The following is a 24,021-nucleotide window of genomic DNA, read 5'->3' as shown; positions in this document are numbered from 1 at the left end:
CACCACAGCTCCTGTTACCTGATGCTTTCACTCCTTGCTTAAGCTGCTGGGGAGCTCACAGCCAAAACTGTGTCCTGCTTCCCTGCACCCGAGGCAGGACATTGAGTGTGCCCTTCTGTGAGATCATCTAACCTTTATTTTCCCATTCATGTTCCTCTTCAGTCCCTCGAAGGTTTTGATGGCTGTTATCCCCAACAAAACCGGTTGGTACGAGGCTCACAGGATCATTTCTCGACGGTCAGAAGCCTGAACAACAAGCACCCCAGCGTCTGTCCATCCCACTGTCCGCAGCCTAAAGCGCTCGGGTTGCTCGCGGCGTATTGACATTCATTTAAAATCCTGCCCTGTCGTTTATTCCCTTTCAGTCCCACGTGGGGCTGGGCTCGTTTTCACAGCTCTTCACAGGACTCAACACCGGCGGTAAAGAGGACTGAAAGGGGATCTGTGTTCGGGGCACAGTTTTGCTGAGTCAAAGCGATTTTCAAAAGAAATTCTCTGAGCCTTCTGACAGCCCGCTTCTAAGATCTTCCTCCCTCCCTCTCTTGTTCCTTTCTTCTCTCTGGCCCTCCTTTCCTTCCACTCCACACATATGTCCCCTAGTAGCTGAACACGTTACTTCACTTATTTGAGCCTCAGTGGTTTTTTTCTTTTCATCCATGAAAGAGGGATTTTAAAAAGTTATAGGATGATGAGGTGGATTAAATGAAATCATTCCTGTAAAACCCTGAGAAGCAGTAGAAGTGCAATGAACGTTAGCTCTATTCATTTAACAAACATTTATGAAATACTGTATGTTAAATGCTGGACACACACAAACATTTCTCAAGGAAAAAGAATTCTCCGTATTTAAATGCGCGCACGCGCACACACCCATCCACCGCCCTCCACCCCACACGAGTTTCTGCTCGTGGTGAGGATTGTTGAACTTTTGGGACAGGCTGGGAGTGGCACCCTGCTCTGTCCTCCTCCAGAAGCCTTCAGCAGGCTGCTTTCACTACTTCTCATCTCCTTGCCTCACCTGAGTTTATGGCATCCCCCTCCTTTTTGCCTGTGAGACCCGCCGTCTCTGGTCTGGGGCTCCCTTTAAGGCCCCAGCCCTGGGCCACACGTGAGGCCGGGGAATTCCCAGGCCTGAACCCCACCGTCCACTCCCACCTAGGTGACTTCATTGTCACTACCTTTGTGCAAATCGGCCTAAAAAGGATGGGTCTCAGTGCTTCATTTGCCCCTTTTTTCCCAGTCCTGGCCCAGTGACTTTCCGTTTCCCTCTCTGCTTCTGTGGACCTGTTGTCCCTCTGGTCCCACAGGTGCTAAATGCCCTCCATCCAGTGACGGTCGGAATGATTGATCTGGAGCTCCTTTCCTCCCGTCTTCCCCAGAGCATGTGCAGGGCCCACCCATCAAGATGCTCGGATAACTGAAGCCATCCACCTCCATTCAGGGCCGTGCCCGGGCAGGGACGCGGCCTGGATGTCTGCGCTGTTGCTGTAATTACTTCCTGAGCGAATCCCTGGGGCTCCTCCCTGCCGCCTGCAGGGCCTCATCACCTTGACCAGCGTCTCTGTAAAGGCCTCTCTTCTCCTCCCCACCAAGACTTTAATCCTAGACTGGCCTTAGCAATCGTTTCACCCCTGACCCTAAGAAGAGCTGTTTACACTGAAGAACCAGACAGACGGAATCAGTTCAACTGCAGTTTGAGGGAGCTGAGTTGGCCACTAGAAAGAACTTTCTTCCCTGAGACTCGAAGAAACTGAAATAGACTACTGACAATGGTGATGGGATCTTTCCAAGAGAGCTCTAGGGAGGGGACTCAGAGTGGACCTCTCTTGAGACCTATTAGAGAATTGAACGTCCTCCCTCAGCCCCTCCCCAATCTAAGGAGAGTTCTTGCACTTGGAAGAGACCTGGCAATCATCTATCCCAACCTCCCTCTCAGTGCCACGTTTGGGATACCTTCTCTTAGCACGAATCCTCCTTAATTGTTCATTTATTCATTCAGTCACTCATTTCACAATATCTGTGACTCACGGCATCCTATGACCAGACCTCCAGTGTCCCAAGCACAGGGTGGGCACAGGTGGCAACAGCAAGGTAGTGTCCGACTAACCCAGAAGGATGGGAAAGTTGAGTAACCGTTGTCTCCAGACTGTCAAGTTAATCAAAGCAATAAACCTCCTTGGTTGTTTTAGGGAATATTCTGCAAGAAAGGCTTTGCATTCGAGGGGACATTCTGTCTTCCAGCCAATCAACAATGGCAACGAAACGAAGACGTATAATCACTGCCATGAAGAAACCTCTCACGTGTGTAGCCCTGGAAACGTGCACCGTGCAACAAAGGATCTGAAACCCTGAATTAATCTTGGTGAGTAACTCAGAGCCCCAGAGAACTTGAGGCAGTCATTGCCCTTTTGGACCGTCTGCACATCAAGACATGCAGTGTGTAGCCGCCGCACTTGGAATTCAAGTCGCCCAAAACATGGCCTCAACTTAATTTTCTCCTGAAAGGCTGCGTTAGACCTTTGGAGGACCTAGCCACTGGTAGTGCCACCTCTACCCTCCAAAGAAGGCGAATATACAACACTGTTAAAAACCATAACACAAGTATAAGGAAGTCCAACTCCGTTCCGATTTTTCCCATAATGTCTTCTTGATGCTGTTTGTAAAATATCAAATAAGAAATTCTTGAACAAAAATGGTGGGCGTCCTGGCCGTGTTGATGGCCTGGGTATGTGCTCAGTTTGATGGAAGGTAAGCAAGCGTTGTCTGTTGTGTCCCCGTGAGAACCCTCCATTCAGTCCAGCCTGATCTTGACCCCAAGCTCAGGACCTTGCAGGCTCTTGGACTTCTTTGCACCAAGCATCCCTCTCTCTTTCTTTTCCTCCATTGTTCTTACTTTTCATCTAAGGCCCCCACTCACCTCCCAGACCAGTAGCGCCACCAACCGAGGAAGCCTCGGCTGGTTATTCCCACACGGGGAAGGCTCTCCCGCCTCTGATCTCCCGTGGAAAAAGCGTTGTCTGCATCACCCTATAACACACCACGTGTGCCATGTCTCACATTCTTGCTTTATGCTTATAATTAACTTTTCAAGTGTGCTTGTGTTGTTTTTCTAATGAACCTATGAATCTTTGAGGGCAGGACTGAGGTCTTCTTTTCCATCTAGTGCCGCTAGGAACAGAGACAGCTCTCACATTTCAAAGATGCTTATCCCTTGAGTCAGTCCTTTCCAATTTAAGGGAGAAAGGGACTCACTTTAGAAGCAGAAATTTTCTGAAACACTGAGCATACATTTCACTTATGAAATATGGCACTAAAGGTTGGTGATTACTTGGTGCCAATGGGATGGTAAATTGAAACACACCATCAAGCACAGATTAACATGAAAGTGAAAATAAAACCTTAAATGTCATAAAAATGTTTAGAATCTCAGTAATACATCTTTAGCCCCCTCTTCCACCCCATTCCTGCCCCCCATCCCCTTCCACTGTAATCCACATTTGAGAGTGTTATCACAAGAGCAAAATGACTCGCCCATTACCACCTCAACTCCAGCTGTTTCCTGAGATGAGTCAGCCTCACTCTGTAGGGCACCGGAAGAGCGGGCATAGGGCAGTTGCGTGTTTATGGGTTCAGAGGAAGGTTGAAAAAGTCTAGAGCTTTAGATCCCTAGTACCTTTAGATCCTGGTACCACTTCTGCAGGTCAAGCTTCTCTGTGTTAAGAGCAACAAGAAGCAGGAGGAAAAGCCTCAAGAGAAGTGTGAGTTTCAAGACAAGGCGGTTGCTGATGCCAGGTCTGCAGACAAGCAGCACGAGGCTAGCAAGTGGGCGTGGCTTGCAATGCTCAGCAGGAAAGAGGGAAGGGGGCAGGGAGCCAGAGCACGCAGTACATTGGGTGCGAAGTGGGAGGTGAGAAAATGGAATTGGCGAGAGCAGAGGGGAAGGGGACAGAAGCTTCTGGATCCTTTGCTTATTTATTTAGTTTTGGGATAGGTAGATGAGCATATTTGTAACTAACACGACTGAAGGTTCAAGAGAAGTGATGCGAGTGATAAAACAAGCATGGCCAGCGTGGGGACTGAATTGAGGAGGAAATCAGCCAGAGACAGGAGGGAAAAGTAGCTTGCGTTATATAAGGGGGCTTTGATTATAAGTGAGAGAAACAGCTTGCGTTATATAAGAGGCCTTTGATTATAAGTGAGAGAAACCAATTCATTCTTTATTTTTATTAAAAAAAATTTTATATTGGAGTTGATGTACAATGTTGTTAGTTTCAGGTGTACAGCAAAGTGATTCAGTTATACATACATACACCTATTCTTTTTCAGAGTCTTTTCCAGTATAGGTTATCACGGAATATTGAGTAGAGTTCCCTGTGCTATACAGTAGGTCCTTGTTGATTATCTATTTTATATATAGTCGTGTGTATATGTTAATCCCAACCTCCTAATTTATCCTGCCCCCACCCCCAGCTTTCTCCTTCGGCGACCATAAGTTTTCTAAGTCTGTTTAAGAGAAACCAACTTAAATCAGTTAAGTTAAAAAACAAAACAACAACAGAAGCATGGCTGGGCCTCAGGAGCTTCCAGCATGTTCCAGACTCTCCCTACTTGGCTCTCAGGCCCCCTCCGAATCCTCCTCATTCTTCTCTTGGCCCCTGCAGGCCCTCGGCTTCTTCAGTCTCGGTGGGAAGCAAGGCTGAGGCTGTGGCTACAGGAGAGGCACTAGACTGACCCTCTCGGCCCCAAACCCAGAATTCTAGGGAAGGTTTCTCCCTGGTCCATCCTGAGTCTGTAGGAGTCCAACAGGGGTCAGTAGGTTGTGCGAGGCTGTGCAGAGGTGGCCGGACGTGAGCACGTGCCCCTGTGGGGACCACGCAGATGGGGGGAAGGAGGGGCAGTCTTCCCTGAAGGGGGGCGTCCGTCGATCCGTGTAGTTCAGAGGTGGAGGGGAGTTTAGAAAGTCTGACAGGTTCGCATCTCAAGTTTGTTTTTGTTTTTTGTTCTCAGGGAAGTTGGGGCATCTGGCAAGAATCGGGGGTGGATGGGGATTCGGGCTAGAGAAGGTTTGGAACACTACCGTGAGAAATGAGAAAGCCAGCAGGACAACAGAGCGATGTGGAGAAGCAGTCGAGGGTAGAAAGCCTAACTGTGCAATGGGGTCAACCCAGATTTACTCACTCGACGAACATTACTGATCACAATCTCTATTTAATCTCCCAGCATCCCGGAGCCAGTACCAATAAAAACAGATGGTTGGGCTGATCCAACGCTGGAGAGTGGAAATGCAGGTGCTTCAGGTACAGGGGGCAGAGGAGCAGAGGAGGGGTCAAGGGCCGGGGTAGGTGGAGACCTGTCCACAGAAGGGGACACAGCGACATCATCAGGGAGGGGCTGACACTGTCGAGTCTCAGTGGTGTCCTGGTCATGGCCCTTCCCAGCGGAGATGACCCCTCAGGTTAGGTGAACGCATCCTGGTTTGCTCAGGAAAGTCCCATGTAATTATCCACGGTACCTCTTCTCATTACGGACAGGTCCCGATTTGGATGCTGGATCACGCGGTCAGCCCATCCCTGGCCAGGTCTGAGTGACTGGGGATTATGGCCTCCTGGGGATGTCACTTCACTGTGGCTTCCAGGCCTGGTGATCTGGAAAGAGTAAGTCCTGACTCTCAACCTGCATCACTCCTGTGGGTCCCACCCAGGGAAATGGAGACTTCTGGAAGTGTCCAGTGCCTGCAGTTATGAGGTCAGAAGAGAATGAATCAGAGAAGGAAACACAGCTGCCCTGGCCTCTCCGGCTGCTCACGGGAGGGAGAGGCCCCATCAGCGGAGGCCAGAGGAAACAGCTCCCTTCCTTGTTGGCAGCAGGCTTGGAAATACCACCCAAACCCCAGCTGGTTTCCCCGAGGCCACCTGATACACCCCGGGCGCCTCAGGGCAAGAAGTCCCAGAAACCAGGTACAGTTTGTGGCCTCCCACTTCAGCGTTTCTTGGCATAGAAATGACAAGGGCCGTGCAGGAATCAACTTTGTTTCTGCCACAGTGGGGACTGACGTCTTGCCCGAAGTAGATTCTTCACACGTACTCACGTGACTGAGTGGATGTCTTCTCCAGAACAGACTGGAGCTGTCCTGTCTCAGAGGTGCCTCCGTTGGTGGCCTTGAACTTGGTTTGCGGACAGAAGTGCAACACTGCACCACAGGAGATGGGGCAGGTGAGGATGGGTTGGGGCAGGGTTTTTTTCCTGACCCCAGCTGGTGATCAGCTTATATCCTAAAGCAGGAGGATTAATAACCAGGGTAGTTGTATCCCTGTTAGAATGTAACTACAGATGTGGGCTTGTTGGGTGAAACAGCTAATCCTTTCTACATGTGGCTCACTCTGGAAATACGATGCCTGGGGTTGGCAAAAGAGCTCTTTGCACTGGGGCCTGCTGCTGGGTGTGGCCTCTCTCTCCTGGGCCGAGTGGACAGCTGGCCGGGGGCGTCTGTGCTCTTACCTCTTGGGTGAGCTGACTTCTCACTGGACTGGTGATGGATGGGAAGGCATGAGGCCTGTGTGTCTGTGGACCTGAAGCGGGGCAGGGTGTAGTTGAAGGAAAACGTCAGGTGTAGGAGTGGGTGGGTGCACGGAGAGGCTGGAGGGGGAAAAAAAACTCTTGGAAAAAATCAAGGATTATTGCGACTGCAAGTCCCTGAGTCTTGAGGCAGCAGGAGGAGGGAAGCCCGATCGGAGCCAGCAGGCACCCAGGGATTTACAGCATGGTATGGCTGGAGGCTCCAAAGCCACGAGACACAATTCATCAAAGAGCTGCTGCTGCTGCTAGAGCAGAGATGGAAGGCTTTGCAGGCCAGTCGGTGATGCACTCGGAGCTTTCCCCTGGGCAGCCACCTGCGGTGAGTAACAGGAGACACGGCTCCTCCCGGCGCTGAGGCCTGCGAGTCCAGAGCCCCCGGCTGCCCGGGGAGGAGGCATCCGGGAGCCCTGGGGAGGTTGGGAGGTGGGCGGGGCCTGGGCGGGGGCGGGGCCCGGTGAGCAGGCGCACGTGACCGCCCCCTCCCTCCCCGCGTAGCCGCCGGGCGTGGCTGCGCCGTCCCGCGGCCGGGCCTCTTCCGTGACCCCGGCCCCTCCAGGGCGGCGCAGGAGGCCCCGCCTGCCTGACCCCCGCCTTCGCGGGACCGGCCGGTCGCCTCCCCCTCCTCCCTCTCCTCACCCCTCCCGACTTTTCAGTCTGGACTGCGGGGGCCGGAGGTTAAAGCTTCTTTCCTGAGTGCTGCGTTCCAGAAACTTTTACAGATGCCCTGGCATTCTTGGAAGACGCTGGGAGGAAATCGGAGCGTCCGACATCCCCACCCAGACGCTCCAGAACCAGAGGCGGCATCTGCCCCTGGACCCGAGGGGGCTGGAAAGGGCAGAGCGGCCAGGGGGCTCGCAAGCAGGCCTTCCTCCCCTTCCCTCTCACCTGGGTCCGTCGTTGACGCCGCCCTCCCCCACGCCGCGACGCGACCCTCTCCAGCGGGCGGGGGCGGGCCGTGCTGGGGGAGGACTCGGCCTCCCGGGCGGTCCTGGGGTTTGGAGGCTCGCATCGCCATGGCAACGAGCTCTTCCCGTGGGAATACCGAACTCCTGAATGTGCCGCAAATTGGAAAGGGACCCGCTGAGTGCCAGCTGGGGCTCTAGGCTCTAGGCGGGCGGGGGCAGGGCTGTGTCTGCAGGGAGGCGGGGCGCGACCGAGCCTGGATGCTGGGCTGCGCGCGTTTCCTCCGAGTCAGCTGGGGCCACACACGCAGGACACGTGACGCGCGCTGCACGCCCCCCTCCCCCCCACCGCCCGGCCTCCGGGTCGGCTGGCTGGCTTAGAGCCGCCCCGCCCAGCGTCGGCCGGCTGAGGAGGATGCCTCCCTTCTGGGGGTCTGCCCCAGTCCCCTAGCCGATAAGACCAGTAGCTCCTGATGGGAGGACAGGCGGGGTTGGCTGTGGAATTCAGTTCTACGTGGCTGAGGCCACTGGCTTCTCTTTACACATTTTTTTTTTCAGTTTTAAAAGTTGTATCAATCATTAAAAAAGCATAATTCATTTTCTTAGTTCAGAAAGGTGTAAAGAAGGAAATGAACATGAGCCGCAATCCCCATCTTTCCAGCCAAAGATGACCAACCACTGTTAACATTCTGCTGTCATCCTCCGGATACGCCCACACGGTCACCTAGGGAGGTACTAGTGACAAAAGTAGATGCCACGATGTTTTGTCGCCTGCGTTTTCACTTAACTTACCAAAGACATAGAAAAATCTGCAGTTATTTCTAATGGCAACATAGGGTTACTATAACTTATTAGCCAATTTGCTGTTGCTGGAAATTTAAATCGCTTCCCCATTTTTACTCTTCTGCATGATGATAAACGTCCTTCTGCATACATTTTTGCACCCAGTCTGTTAGTTTCCTTAAGATAAACTTCTAGAAGTAGGATTACTGGGTCAAAACATATGGGCATTTAAAATTTTGATGCATATTTCTGAATTATGGGTCGTGAGTGTGTGGGTTTTTTTTTCGAGAGCCGGTGGTCTTTATTCCCGCCCCCCGCCCCGCCCCAATCGGTCTTGGGAATAACAGGGAAAAATTCCTTATACCGTCTGTATTCCCCCCCCAAAGCAAGACCTGAAACAGAGTTTAGGTGTGAATAGTTCCTTCCAGGGGCCATCCAGGAAGCGCTCTGAGGGTCAGTAATGAACGGGTAACCGCTGGGGGCCGTGGGGTCCAATGCTGCCGGGGACCCTCTGGGCGACCATGCAGAACACCCCAGACTTGACCCCCATTCGTTTCTGCAGGGCATCAACTGTCCAGATCCTTTGACTTTCCCCACTGTTATTTGGAAAACGTCTGCGGGTAAATTCTGAGGAAGGCCCAGGGGGTATGGCTGGAGCACCTATAGCCTCAGTTACAAATGAATGATTGCCCCTTCCCCTGAACCCAAACCAAGGGATGAGGTTAATCCAGGACAAAATTGAAAAATGGGTTAAGATTTCATCAGCCCCGCCACCTTCCCTCTCTGCTCCCTAAACCATCTCTTGGTGCCAACCCCTGCCCCTGCCCCAGGCTTCCGAGGTATTTGATTCTCCAAGACACATCAAAGAGGTCTTCTAATGATTTTCTCCACAGTGTTAGAGACAAAGGCTGTTAGTTACCCTTCCAAGCATGTTTACATTTGAAGACAGGTACCAGGAACTCTTCACCAAAGGAATTGGTGATAATGTTGGCATTTCAGGCACGGTGGCAGCGGAAGCCTTCTCTGGCGGAGCACCCAGCCTGAGGCCGGTCCAGCACAGGAATTCTGCACGTCCTCTCCTGACCTACGGCAGGTGAGAGGCAGCAGGAAGGCGGAAGTGGAGGGGTGGGGGGAGGGAGGGAAGAGTCCAGAGCCTTGCTTTGCTCACATGGATGACACTCCCTGGCATGTGGATTTCATTCTTTTTTTAATTTTTGAACTTTTTAAAAAAAATTTTTGGCCACACCGTGCAGTACGTGGGATCTTAGTTCCCTTGCCAGGGATCGAACCCGTGCCCCCTGCATTGGAAGGTGGAGTCTTAGCTACTGGACCACCGGGGAACTCCCTGGCCTGTGGATTTTAGAAAATGAGGCAGGAAAGAGGAAATCAGGCTGGATCTGTTGCTGGAGGGGAGGGGAAATAAGTGAGCCGCCAAGGCAAGCGGGGTGAGACCGTTGTTAAGAAGAGGACTGAGCAGGCGAAGAGGATGAAGACGCACCTCCACTGGCTGTGGGTGCGATGAGGCACTTGAATGAGGAGCTCGTGGCCACGGTCTACATCTTCCCTTCCTCCGGTGTGTCTGACCTCCTTCCTCCCTGGCTGCTGCTTCTCGTGTCCATCAGGGGCTCCACTTTCTTCTGCCTGTCCCTGCAGGCTGATGCTACCTAGTGTTCTGTCCTGTACCCCTTTTCTTCTCCAGCTGCACACGCCGTCTGGGCAGTCAGCATCCCTCTGTGTCTTCTGCTGCCGCCACCGCATGCAGACGCGCACAGACGCTGGCCCAGCTGGTCGGGAGCTCAGGTCCCGACTGTCCAGAAGTTGACAGCATTCGGGGCGGTGGGAGGAATCTTCGGCCAGACATGTACTCCCTTTGGTGTGTGGTCTCTGGTTGTCACATTCGAGAGCTAGTGTCCCCAGTGGAGTTGTGAGCTGCGTGAGGACAAGGGCCTTGGATTTGACTTCCCTGATTAGCCTCCTGCAGTGCCCACGGTGGAACGGCCCTCTGTAGGTGTAGCCTGTAGAGAACGGCAGAAGAAAGCGGACCCCCTAAGGGACACTGAGAAGGGGAGCCAGAGAGGAAGGAGGGCAGACACACCGGAGGAAGGGAAGATGTAGACCGTGGTCACGAGCTCCTCATTCAAGTGCCTCGTCGCACCCACAGCCAGTGGAGGTGCGTCTTCATTCTCTTCGCCTGCTCAGTCCTCTTCTTCTTCTTCTCCTCCCCCCCCCCCCCCCCCCACTTTCTTGCCTTGGCAGCTCGCTTCTCTCCCCTCCCCACCAGCACCGTTGTGGGGACCTGGGAAGGATGGGGTCCAGCACCTTTATGCAGCACCTTTGTTTTTAACGACGAGCCCCCTCCTGCGGTCCACAGCCCCTGGGAACCCTCCTCTCACCGCGTCGAGTAGGTTTCCTCTTCTCACTCTCTCTCCTCCCTTTGCAGTGTCTGGCGCTGTGTCCCGCCTCCACCATCTTGAAACTATCCTTCCTTGGCCTCCGTAATAACAGCACACCCGCTCCCCGTCCTTCTGTCTGGTGAGCTGTTGTCCTTCGTCTCCTAAACAGAGTTCTCCCCTGAGACTCCATCCTCTGGAGCGGCATGAGATGGTGGAAAGAATAGAATGCAGGTTTGGGAGCCAGGGTGACTCTGATCCTGGGCTGTGTCGTTTATTAGCTGGGTGATCTCTCTGAGCCTCCATTTTCTCAACTGTGAAGTGCAGATTAATCCCGAGGGTTGAAGGTACTGTAGGGAAAGGGCCTGACACAAAGTCGTGGCTAAATGCAGGGCAGCTGTGGGTGCTCTCTGCGACTCTGTCAGGCATTACACAGGCCCCTGTTGACTCGCCTCTCGCCTCTCACCTGGGGGAGCCAACACTCTCTCTCCAGCCCTGAATTCTCTCCCACGTCTGGTCCCCAACTCCACGTATCTGTAGGTGTTTCCACTTTTGACGTCCTGTCATGACCCGAGTGGTAGCCGGCATAAACCAACCTTGTCATTCTTTTTTCTCCAGAGCTCTTCCTGCCGGGTTTTCCCTGATTCAGCTGTCCATGCCGCTATTTCCCAGACTCTTGGGATCCAAAAGCTTGGGAGTATCTTTCATTCAGCCGTCGCTTTGGCCTTTCATGTTTGGAAATCGCGATGATTGTTGGTCCGGTGGCTTCACGTGCATCTGTGACTTCATCTCAACAGGATTTTGACGTTGGCTGTTATAGAAGTGAGGCCTGGAGACGCACAATCATCTGCCCGAGGGGTGAACAGGAGAGCGGGGCTGAACTCAAAGCCCGGGCTCATCCCGTTTCTCGGAGGCTCCCTCCCCGGCGTGACTGGTAGCCTGGCTGGTCTCACACCCCACTAACTCGAAATGCTGAGGTCTCTCCATCTTAAAGACAAACTGATGAACCTTTCCCAGTGCCTGTCTCCAGCTCTTAGCCCTCTCCTGCTTCCCCCTGTACATACCCGCAAGCCTGTCTTACGCTCTTGGGTTCCTCAGTCACTGCAAGCTAGTGTCCGCCTCCCTGGAATGGCCCCCGCCAAGTTCCCTCTGTCCCCAGGACACTCCGTGGCCCTCGCCATACCCGAGTCCTGTCTAACCCCATCACAGCCCCTCTTCCTCCCAACATGCCTCCCCTTAGCTTCTCTCCTGGATTTCCTTCTACCTCTCCGTCCATCCTGCCCTAGTGCCCTCGGCTCAGCCCATCACCTGGATGCTGCGAATCCCCAGGTTTTAGATCCAGGCCATCTGCTCTTGACAAACCCCATGTTCTCCTTGGTTGGCTCATTTCCTCATGTGGCTTCAGTGACCACCACCATGTTGACAACTCCCCAACCTCTCTCTCTAGCTCAGATATTTCCCTGTAGCTTGAGATCTTCATATCCCTCTGAACATGGAGCTCTGATCCTGAATCCACCACGTACCAGCTGGGTGACTGTGATGGTTAACTTTATGTGTCAGCTTGACAGGGTGCCCAGATATTGGGTCAAACATGATTCCAGGTGTGTCTGCGAGGGTGTTTCTGGATGAGATCAGCATTTGAATCCACTGAACAAAGCAGGTGGCCCTTCCTAATATGGGGGGGCCTCATGCGATCCAAGGAGGACCTGAAGAGAACAAAAGGGCTACCCCTCTGTGAGTGACGGGAGTCCTCCCGCTGACCGTGGAGCAGGGACATCGGTCTTTTTCTGCTTTTGGACTTGAACTGAAACAGTGGCTCGTCTTGAGTCTGTTGGGTTGGAACTCACACCATTGGCTCTTCTGGTGTCAGAACTTCAGACTCAGACCAGAACTGTGCCATCACATCTCTTGGGACTCCGGCTTGTTTTTGTTCTTGTTGTTTAAAGGTTTTTTTTTTTTGATGTGGACCATTTTTTAAAGTCTTTATTGAATTTGTGACAATATTGCTACTGTTTTATGTTTTGGTTTTTAGGCCACGAGGCATGTGGGATCTTAGCTCCCTGACCAGGGATCAAACCTGCACCCCCTGCACTGGCAGGCAAAGTCTTAACCACTGGACCACCAGGGACGTCCCCCGACTCCAGCTTGTTGACTGCAGGTCTTGGGACTTCTCAGCCCCCAAACTTGGTAAGCCAGTTCCTTATAATAAATCTTTTAGATATAGATATATAATAGATAGATATAAATAGATATATCTCCTATTAGTACTTGAGTTGTCTTACTATCCTAGGGTTTACTCTATAGATCAAGGAACCAGTGAGATTTCTGTCAACCTCTAATATCCATTCCCATTGTGCATTTGGGAAGCAGGAAAATGACCACAGGTGGGTCTGTGGACCACAGTGAGGCATACATGGATCGGAGCCCTTTATCGCTAGATCATCACACAACTCTAGTCTAACAGGGGCCGTAATGGTACTTTGGGTCCCCATCATTTCAAACCCTGTATCCAACAGTCCTCAGAAGATCTGGGCAGTCTCCTTTCCCCACTGTATGGGTATCTGGGTAAATGGTCAGAAGTCCCTTTGGAGGAAAGAGTGAGGTATCACGAATGACCCAACCTTTCCTTTGGTTGATGGACGTGGGTCTGAAAACGGGCTCAGATCTGGAAACTGCGAAAAGGACTGTGACTTTGCACCGGGTCTCCTGACATCCTTGTGCTTATTACTCTCGGCCTCTTTTGCTCACACATATGTACCAGGCAGTGACTTTGCTGCCTGTCCATCTGTCTTGCCTCTGGGAGCCCTATGTTCCATTAGTCACGCCCACAGCTCCCCGCAGGTCAGGGTCCTTGGTTGCCATTCTGCCTTTGCTGCCTGTTACAATAATTTTACCCTATTTCTCATGGTTAAGTGCCGCCACTGGCCTTTGATACTCTAGGGTCCAGTATCATCCTCATTACCACCAAAAAGCCCAGACTAAACCACGTCTCTTGTCATCGGCCCCGGACTACAGAGGGGTCACCACTGACTGAAGCATCTTAATGATGGTGGTGCTCTCCCGGTGCTCTCTCCTCAACACCTGCGCGGATGCCTGTCCCCCAGGCCCTTCTGAGGGAGGGTCAGCTGGTGTGTCCGGCCTCACGGTAGATTAGTCCTAGTGCATCCATGTCTGTAGCCTTTTAATCCCTCCTTCCGTGGTTGAGCACAGTGATCCTGGTATTGCTTTTTCCAAGCTTGTAAGAGCCATCAGGACTTCCCTCTCTCATCCCGCCCCTAGGCCCTTGCCCATGATGTGAAATGCTTGTTCCGGGAGAATAGTTCCGTATTAATGAATGTGCCCTGACTTGGACCCTTCCCTCCGTGAGCCGGCGCTCTTCAGATGCGCCCCCCGGCACACACTTGCAGCTCCTGCCCATGCACGTTCACCCAGTCCTGTGGCTCCTCTGGTATAGAATTCTTCCCCCTTCTCAGGCCCAGTGACGGAGCCCTCACACGGGTTATCCTGAACCTGACCCTAGTCATTGGTCCGGTGGCCAGCAAGAAGGGGAGAGGGGAGACCCTCAGAGCGCAGTCGTCATTGTGGCGGCTTTTGCCTCGTTGGAGGCTTGTGCAGAATGTACGAGGAAAGGCTGCTCTGCTTTAACGAGGTGGAGGGGCCGCTTCTGCAAACTCAGGAGGTTCAGGTTAATCTGGGGGCTTCAGGGCTTTCCAGTGCATCCACCCAGAAATACCCACTCCCCCATTTCAGTCCCTCAGTCCCTCCCAGTCTGTATCAGGCCCTGACGTGGCTGGAAGAGAGTCGCTTTTCTGAAGGTCTTGAGTTTGGTTCTCAGCTTGGTCTACCTTCTGGCTCCAGGAGATGTCTTTTAACAGCGCCAAGGAAGCCTCCGTCTCTCACAGAGGCTTCGGATTAGTCATTGATTTCCCCCAAGCCTGTCATTTTCTCTTTTCAATGCCTCAACTGATGGTCAGCAATGGCCACCAACCCCACCATCCTTTAGTCACTCTTTGCCCTGTACCTCCCATGTGCCAGAGATATTGCAGTAAACTACATCTCTTTCAACGTGTATTCCCTTTCAGCTCACCCCCCAGTGAAGGTCTCAGCAATTACTCTGCTACATCAGGCCAAGGTCTTTCAGTACTCCCACTCGACCACCAGTGATGAGGGTCCTCATTGCCAGCTAGGTGGCAAGTGATCAACTCCGGAACCACAATTTCCTCTGGAGTGTACTCTTGGTACCAACGGTCTTAGGGTAAGCATCCTTCAAGCAGAGTCTGAGACAGGGATTTGGGTTACTGTGATTTACTGAGGGAGGACTCTTAGGAGAAAGGGAGTGTAAGGGAAGTAGGGTGAGCTGGGAAAGGACCAAGGCATGGAGGGGGTCTCACGTGGGACCCAGATGCAGCTTGATCTCTTGGGTAGCCCTGGGGCGTGGCCTGCACCACAGAACCAATCCCACCTTGAAGCAAAGGAGCCAGGCTTTTGTACCCTCATGTCAGCTGGTCATTAGCTGCAGACTTCTGGAGTGGGGTGGGGAGTGTGATTCCCTGTGTAAGGTGGCTCCTGGCTCCCGTTTGGCTGAGGACAATTTTCTGGTGGTTCGCAGTTAGGTTCGCTGGCCCGTAAAGTCATCCGGGCAGGACACCAACAACTCCTAAGATAATTTCAGTAAATAACACCCAATCCATCAGTTGCTCAAGCCATAAACCTGGGACTTATTTTTGTCTTCTTCCTTTTCTTCTGTTCTCAGTCCAGTCAATCTCCAAGCTATGTCTTTAATTTCCTAATCATCCCAGTCACTTTTTTCTGTTCTCACTGTCACGACCCAAGTCGACATCACCACCATCTATTGAGTATATTCCTGCAACAGCCCCTAACTGGCCTCTGGTTTATTATCTGCAAGACAGCCAAGTTCAGCTTTCTAGAATCCCCGTCTTTTCACGTCACTTCCTTTATTAACCCTTCAGTGGCTCCCATCACTCTTATGATAATTTTAAACTGCTTCATGTGGCTTAAAATATCCTGCCTGACCTCGGTTCTACTCTCCTTTCCTGGCTCAGCTCTCAGTACTTAAAATCTCAACAAGCTGACCCAAATGGACTTCTTTTAGTTATATTCAAATATGCCACACACTGTCTTTACTCTCTGTCTGTGCACATATTTTTTCATCTGCCTAGAACACCTTTGCTACCTCTCGCCTGATTACCTCACGTGCACCTTTAAGACTCTGCCAAGTTATACTTGCCCCTGAGAAGCCCCCGAACACCTTGTACTCCAGTATCATACCCTGCGTCACGTGGCACTGCAGTGGCCTATATCTCCTCCCTACTGTGCTTTTCCTCTAGCACCCCTTTCCTGAATTTTTAAAGACAAGTTTCCTTCCCGTTTTCTCTTCTCTAGTAGTTTGGCAGTAATACATCCAATTTCTACTCTTTAATGGTTTAGCACGAACTCATGTCTACTTAAATCCCAAGCTCTGTGGCAGCAGGGATGATACTTACATTACTTACTGCTGTGTCGTCAGTGCTTGGTGTATGGATGGAGCACAATGTGTTTGTTATGTAAAATAGTAAATGAATAAAAGTATCTCATGTCCTTTTCAACTGCTGCTCTAGATGCCAGCACCTGCAACTGTGCCTTGCAGGTAGTAAGTGCTTCATAAATATTTGTTGAACTCAGTGGTGAGCTTAGCTTTTTCCTTTCCATTTGTAGGACAGCTGTTCTGCCTGATTCAGGTCCTCAGCACCTGTGTCCAGAGTCACATAGCAGAGAGTGGCATCAGCAAATTGTAGACCAGGAAGTTCCAAGTTCTCATTTCCCCACAGAAACACACATACACACACACCCACACCCAAACAACAGCAAAAAGAAATGGAAGCTGTCTTAAACAACTTTGTAGGAGCTCTAGAAAACAGTCAAATGTTTACAGCAACCAAGCAAGTGCCCTCCAAAAAAAATCCATTTTCAAAATGGTGGGAAAATGCTGTGATATTTTTTCTCACCCTAGCTCCAGCCCATGTCACCCCTCCCAGCACAATGGTGATTTTGGTCTTAAGAAGGTGGCAGACCTGTTTCCAGTTTTCTTCCTCAAGCCGGAAAGGGTATACCTGGAGGAATGATGCAAGTCACTAGTCCCTGTTCCACACAACTTGAAATGCAGGCGGGTATAGCTTGTAAAAGCTACAAGGCAACTACAAACTGAAAGATATCTGGGTGGAGATATACGGTAGACCATCTAAGGTCAGGAGGAGAAGCTGAAGTTAGATGCTTTTGGAAATTAGGACATTTAAAAGTAGTCTTGTATCCAGGAGAATTTAGAAACACATGTGCATATTCAGGGAAGGTACATGCTCAGAAAAATCCTGAGAAGAACTTAAGCATTTACATTGGGCTGATCCTTAGGCTCAAAGGAAGCCTAGGTAGGTGGTGAAGGAGTGTCCCTAGAACAGAGCCAGTCTGCAAAGATTAGGAAAGGTGGCTGTTCTCTCATTTTGGAGTCTTCTTTTGGTGGTTTTGTTTGTGTGTTTGTTTGTTTGAGCTCCTGGCATTTCAGGAAATCTCTGTCAAGATCCTAGCTGAACACAAGCAAAACAAATAGAAACTTCAGTGATTACACGTGATAAGGCATATAATCTTTGCAAAAATATTTTGGAAAAGTATCATAAATGTACTACTATAGCCTTCAACAATAACCATAGAAAGAGAGAGAGGAAGGAAGGAAGAGAAAGGAGAGAGAAACCCAGCAAACCCTGAGGAAGGGGAAGAAGTAGAATCTGATTTCCAGAGTTGCCACATTATAGTAGTCAAATGCACAATTTTCAACAAAAACAAAAGAAATCACAAGGCATAAAAAGAGTCAGGAACACATGGCCCATTCAAAGGAACAAAATTAACTGACAGAAGCTGTCCCTGAAGAAGCCCAGGCATCAGAATTACTAGATAAAGCCTTTAAACCAACTCTCTAGGGAAAACATGGGCAAAGAGCAAAAGGAAATTAGGAAATCCATATGTGAACAAAATGAGAATATTAACAAAGAGAAAGAAATTACAAAAAGGAACCAAACAAAAATTTTTGAGCTGAAAAGTACAATAATTTATATAAAAAATTCACTAGAGGGGTTCAGCAACAAATTGGAACAAACAGAAAAAACAATCAGTGAACTTGAAGATAGACTGATTAAAAGTATTGAGTCTGAGGGCTTCCCTGGTGGCGCAGTGGTTAAGAATCTGCCTGCCAATGAAGGGGACACAGGTTCAATCCCTGGCCCGGGAAGATCCCACATGCCACAGAGCAACTAAGCCCATATGCCACAACTACTGAGCCTGTGCTCTAGAGCCCACGAGCCACAACTACTGATGCCTGTGTGCCTAGAGCCCGTGCTCTGCAACAAGAGAAGCCACGACAATGAAAAGCCCACGCACCTCAATGAAGAGTAGCCTCCACTCGCCACAACTAGAAAAAGCCCGTGCACAGCAACGAAGACCCAACACAGCCCAAAATAGAAACAAATAAATAAATAAATTTATAAAAATATATAAATAAATAAATAAAAGTATTGAGTCTGAGAAGCAGGGAAACAGAATGAATAAAAATGCACGGACCATAAGGGATTTGTGGAATGCCATTAAGTGGAACAACTTATGCCTTATGAGAGTTTCAGAAGAAGAGACAGAGAAAGAGGCAGAATGATTATATGGAGAAATAGTGGTTGAAAACTTCCCAAATTTGAAAAAAGACATGAATTCAAGAAGCTCCATAAACTCTTAAGTAGGAAGAACCCAGAGAGATCCATACTGAGACACATAATCAAACTGTCGACAGCCAAAGACAGAATCTTGAAAACAGCAAGGGAAAAGTAACTTGTCACATACAAGGGATCCTCAACAAGATTTTTAGCTGATTTATCATTAGAAGTCATGGAGGTCAGAAGGCAATAGTATAATTTGTTTAAAATGCTGAAAGAAAAAAAAATTGTCAACCAAGAATCATATATCTGGCTAAACTGTTCTTCAAAAATGAGGGAGAAATTAAGACATTCTCAGATAAACAAAAGCTGAAGGAGTTCATTGCCACTAGACCTGCTCTACAAGAAATTCTGAAGAGAGTCCTTCAAGTTGAAATGAAAGGACTTTAGACAGTAGCACAAAGTGATATGAGATCCCCAATAAAGGTAAATATATGGGCAAACATAAACTTCATCATTATTGCAATTTTGGTTTGTAATTCCATTTTTTATTTTCTATAATATTTAAAAGACAAACACTAAAACTAATTATAAATCTGTTACTGGGGACACAACATACATAATAATAAAGTTAATAATCAATATCAGAGCTAATCCGATGCCCACTGGGGATCCAGAGCCAGGAAAGAAAGCAACAGAGATCAGGTTATGTGGTGCCTGGGGCTCCGTTCACTGTGAGCTGAGCCTGTCACAGAGAAGTATGGGATGTGCTCTTCTTTGAGTTTCAAATCTCAGACAAGCTGTCCATGGCAATGGCTGCTTGTTTTACCTGTTAGGAACCATGCACACTTTCCTTCTTCCTGGTTGACCATTCACTCCTGTGTTTGTTTGTTTACTCATTTGTTCATTTATTGCTATCATGCATTTAGAATAAAACTCAAAGTCCTCATCACGGCTTTTCAGGCTCCTAGCTGCTTCTCCAGTCTCATTTCTTACCACTGTTCCCTCAGTCTGGCCTCCTGTCTGATCTTCACACATGTCAAACATCCTTGGGCCTCAGGGCCTTTGCCTGTGCTAGGATGACTAATCTCCATGCATCTCTCACCTTCCAGCAGGCTAACCTGGGCTTGCTTTCATGCTAGCCTAGAAAGTTTCAGAGAGAAAGAGAGGACAAGGCCTCCCAAGGCCTAGGCTGGCAACTGACAGTTGGTCACATCGGCCACCTTCTACTGGCCAAAGCAGGTCACAGGGCAAGCCCAGATTTAGGGGCTGGGGAAAATGCTGAAGGCTGTGTGGTGGAGAGACTGCAGGGTGGCTGCTGGGACCCCTGCCTCCTGGTGTCCATGAGCTCGTATGATCCCCCTCTGAGGGTGAGCAGGACCTGTGCTTCTATCTACAGAATATGATAAAGGTAACAAAACATCGCTCCTATGATTAGGTTACATTACACAAGACTCCCTCTTAGCAAACAGGGGCTAGAGACTCTCCTTATGAGCTTAATGAAAGATGCAGCCGTGTTGGAGAAGCTCGCATGTCAAAGAACCGTGGGCAGCCTCTAGCACCCGGGGGTGCCCCCAGCCAACAGCCAGCACAGAGCTGGGCCCTCAGTACAGCCGAGCAAAGGAAGTCTGTCAAGACACTGAATGAGCCTGGGGGCAGATTCTTCCCCAGCGGAGCCTCCAGGTGAGGACTCAGTCCAGACTCCTGCACACGGAAAGTCTGAGATAATAAGCCCATGTTATCTTCAGCCATTAAGTTTGTGGTAATTTGTCATGCAGCGCAGAAAATGAATGCAGCCTGGGTTCAGCTGATAAGCAGCAGCTGAGAAATGGAGCGTCCTTAAAGGAGTCTGATGGTTCCTTCCAGCTTTACCGGGGAACCCGGAGCCCTCAGCAGCTGAGTTGCGATGGACCATGTTTGCCTGGTACTGGCTTTCTCATGTGAACTGACCTACCTAAAATTCTAGAGTGGGAACACATAGAAAGACCGTATTGATGGATGGAGCCCAGCATGGCCATTCCCTGTAGAATGGGATGTTATGAGGTCCAGACTGGTCCTCCCTTCCCGCCCACAAACGCACTCAGACCCAGTTTCAAATGGAATCTCTAGGAGTGATGTGACTGGGATACAGTCTTAATCCCAGTAACCTGGAAGGCACGAGAGGAAGAGAAGCTGGTCTCAAATTTGTGATAAAACCAAATAAAAAAAGATTTCAAAATAAGTTCTGTCTTGTCACTTGCAAGCAATTAAAAGAAGATGCAATGGTTAACGAATTCTTGTTAGACTTGCTTTTATGATTAGGGAAGCACCCTTTGTAATTAGCCTATTAATTGCTGATATTCGTATGAGAGCTTGAAGATTTCAGTTAAAAAAAATAGATTAGGGCTTCCCTGGTGGCGCAGTGGTTGAGAGTCCGCCTGCCGATGCAGGGGACGCGGGTTCGTGCCCCAGTCCGGGAAGATCCCACATGGCGCGGAGCGGCTGGGCCCATGAGCCATGGCCGCTGAGCCTGCGCGTCCGGATCCTGTGCTCCGCAACGGGAGAGGCCACAGCAGTGAGAGGCCCATGTACCACACACACACAAAAAAAATTATCACAATCTTCTTTATATTATCAGTTTGTGTTTTGAGAAAGAGAGATGGTGCAAGGGTAAACAGCATAGCCCCTGTTTAAAAAGTCACAAACGTCAAATGGGCTGGATACAGATGATTGAATTTTTACTCTATGCTCCAATGGCAGACCTGAAGCTGATTTTGCCACCCAAGTGACAGAGGGCACAGAGGAGGGCATGATCGTGTTTGTCCACTGAAGCCATGGGAACAGTGCTTACCCTACGACTCCATTGGGCTGCCTGCAGTGGTGGGATTTAACGTTTTGCCTTCTCCCCTTGGAAGGCTCTCGAAGAACAGCCCACAGTCCACGTAGGATGTGGGATCTTGGGGCACCAAATGGCATCGGTTAATCAGATTCTTTCCAGAGAATTTGAAAGTGTGATGCAAAACCCAAGTCAGGAAATGTTGGCAGTTAGAATTACGAGGTTGCATTGCTTGATGAAGACAGACAAGCAGGTGCGGTCCTGGATTCTGGGGCTTTGTTTCCTCCCTTCTTTCACTGTCACTCCAGAAACCTGAGCCGACGGGGAGCACCCCAAAAAGCCACTGCAAGGAGGGAGCAAGACTTTTCCCTCCAGCACCCAAGGCAGTTCCTTCCACCGGAGAGGGGGCCAGGCCTTAACACCGACGGCCAGAATGGCAGCCGAGGGGCTTGACGTGAACGAGTGAAAACTCAGGTTTTGCTAAAACTCACCCCAGGACTGCCTTTCCTTCCAGAAACTTGACCTCAGGGCTCCCGGTGCGGCCCTGGGAGGAGGACAGGCTGCTCATATCCCGAGCTGTCTCTCTTGCAGCCAGGCCTCTCTGCCATGGAGGTCCTGCGGCCAGAGCTGAGTTCAGCACCGCGCAGGGCCGGGTTCCAGTCCAGAGGTCAGCTCCTGCAATCCGGGCCTGGTGCACCCGTCACCTGCTGTGTGAGTGACTCACCTCCGTGAGGCTCTGGGCTTCAGGCTGCTCTCCCTCCTGTGGAACCCGGTCTGTTCCCGTGTGGTCCTGGGTGTGGCGTCACAGCAGAATCTCATGACCAGGAAGAAGTCTACTTTTTCTGTGTCTTACACGAAGGAGGGTTTATTTGCTGCATGTAGAAGACTCCAAATAATAGTAGCTTGAACAAGACCAAAGTTTCTTTCCCTTTGATGTCGAAGCCTGGAGGAAGGCACTTCAGGGCAGTGTGATGTCTCCGGGCCTCCCTAAGCCTGGCTCTCCATGACGCCTGCTCAGCTGTCCAGAGGGTGTGGTTTTCAGCCTCAGGGTCGCAGGTGAGCTTCTGCTGGCTCGTCCACAACCCCAGAGCAGGATGGAGGATGTGGGAAGGAGATGCACGACACCCACCCTTAAGGGATCTTGTCCTAGCAACTACAAACATCCCTTCCTCACTCTCTATAGGCCAGCCGTCAGCGGGCTGCAGGAAGGCAGAGAAACGTGGCCTCAAACCCAGATAAATATCTGTGGATCTATTATTGTGCAAGAAGCAATACATGATTACTGAGGGAACGGCACTCGGCCTCCGACATGGTTTTTTCTGTTCTCCTTTTCTATACTGATTTTTTAAAATTTCAAAAGACTTGCTTACAACACATCAGGCAGTACAAAGATACATAGAGAAAAGCTCTAGGCCTCCAAGGAAACCGGACAGTGTGATGTGTGTTCTTTCATGTCTTTCTTGAGAGACATGAAAAATATACAAACCTTTCTGTCTCCCCACCCACTTTTAATTTTTTTTTCAACAGAACTACATTTTAGAGATAAAATATTTTTTCTGCAATTTGCTTGTTTCCAATACCTAACGAATCTGTTTATCGGTAACCGTATGTGGCTCTAACCTGTTCTTTGTGATAACTGCATAACAGCTCAAAGTATGGATTTCATAGTTGAATGCACTGTAATTTCTTCTACCATTCCCCAACAGAATATGTAGGTTATTTCCTTTTATTGTCACTAACGTCAATAACGTTGCAAGAAACAACCTTGTACACATATCCTCAGGTATGTCTCTGTAAGATGCTTGATCAAAGGGGTTGTACAATGCAAGCCGCAGTCGGTTCCACGTGGTCACTTCCTGAAGACTCAGGATTCGCAGGCGGATCTGCGACCCCTGCACCACGCCCCTCGCTGCTGGAAGGAAGAGGGGAAAGGCGAAGACGGGGGGCAGAGAAGACAGCACGATTTCTGGGAACCCGTTTCCAGGTCCAGTGCCCAGAACGTGCTTCATTCTGTCTGCTCTTGGGGAGGAAACAACGAGGCATCGTCCCTCCCGCTGCCTGAGAAGCAGATGAAGTCACGGTGCCCGCCCCACGGGGCAAACCCCCTGCCCTGGGGAGGCTGAAATGAAGCTTCACAGCGTGAGGAGAACGGCCTGGGTGCCCCACGGAGGCACGGGGACCTTCCCAGCCCGGGGCGCACAGAGCCGGGGGCTCGGCGGAGGATCAGGCTTCGCCCATCCTTCCCGGGACCCGCCCAAACACCCCCTTGCCCCCGGCCAGACAAGGAGACCCAGGCTCGGGGGGCTGCGGGACCAGGCCAGGTTCGCGGGGGCAGGGTCTGGGGACCCGCGCCCACGGCCCAGCACCCCCATTGTTCCTGTCCCTCGTAGTCCTGCCCAGGGCCAGCACCTCCGCCCTTTGTTCGGGGGTATCCTACGCTCGGTCGAGTCGAAGGCCGCGGGGCGGCCGCACAGGCCCGTGACTGATGGGGGGGCGGGGCGCGGGGTGGAGGAGGAGGCGGGGCGGGGGCGGGGGCGGGGGCGGGGCGAGGCTCCGTCGGCTCCTCCGCGCAGCCGGGCCTTCTCTGCGGGCTGAAGGCCCCGGCGCTGGGGGGCGGGGCCTGGAGGGAGGCGCCGGGCCGGCGGGGAGGGCCAACGTCCCCCACCCCCACGCCGGCCAAGGCAGGGAGGGGCCGTGCCGCACCCTCAGCCCCATTTCACAGACGGGGCAGTGAGCTGCGCACCGCTAGCTAGTGAGTGACGAAGTGGGACCTTGAGCTCAGGCACTGGCCGCCCCGCAACTCGCTTCCTCTCGCCCGCTGGCGGCTCCTGCCTCTCCGCGGAAAGGGGAGGGGCGCCGGGGACGGC

General features: G+C 51.0%; 1 long non-coding RNA gene across 1 annotated transcript; it reads left to right on the top strand.

Moving 5' to 3' along the window:
• The first annotated feature begins 12,695 nt into the window (after window positions 1-12,695).
• LOC114903373 lies at window positions 12,696-20,215 on the top strand. Its single transcript, XR_003795720.1, has 3 exons — window positions 12,696-12,838; window positions 14,734-14,906; window positions 20,118-20,215. It is a non-coding gene; the product is annotated as an uncharacterized LOC114903373 (long non-coding RNA).
• Window positions 20,216-24,021: the final 3,806 nt, after the last annotated feature.

Source organism: Monodon monoceros, unplaced genomic scaffold (assembly GCF_005190385.1).
Source record: "Monodon monoceros isolate NGI ecotype Baffin Bay Population unplaced genomic scaffold, NGI_Narwhal_1 Super_Scaffold_21, whole genome shotgun sequence".
Classification (NCBI taxonomy): domain Eukaryota; kingdom Metazoa; phylum Chordata; class Mammalia; order Artiodactyla; family Monodontidae; genus Monodon; species Monodon monoceros.
The sequence above is the reverse complement of the archived record's forward strand: the minus strand, read 5'-3'. Positions and strand labels throughout refer to the sequence as shown.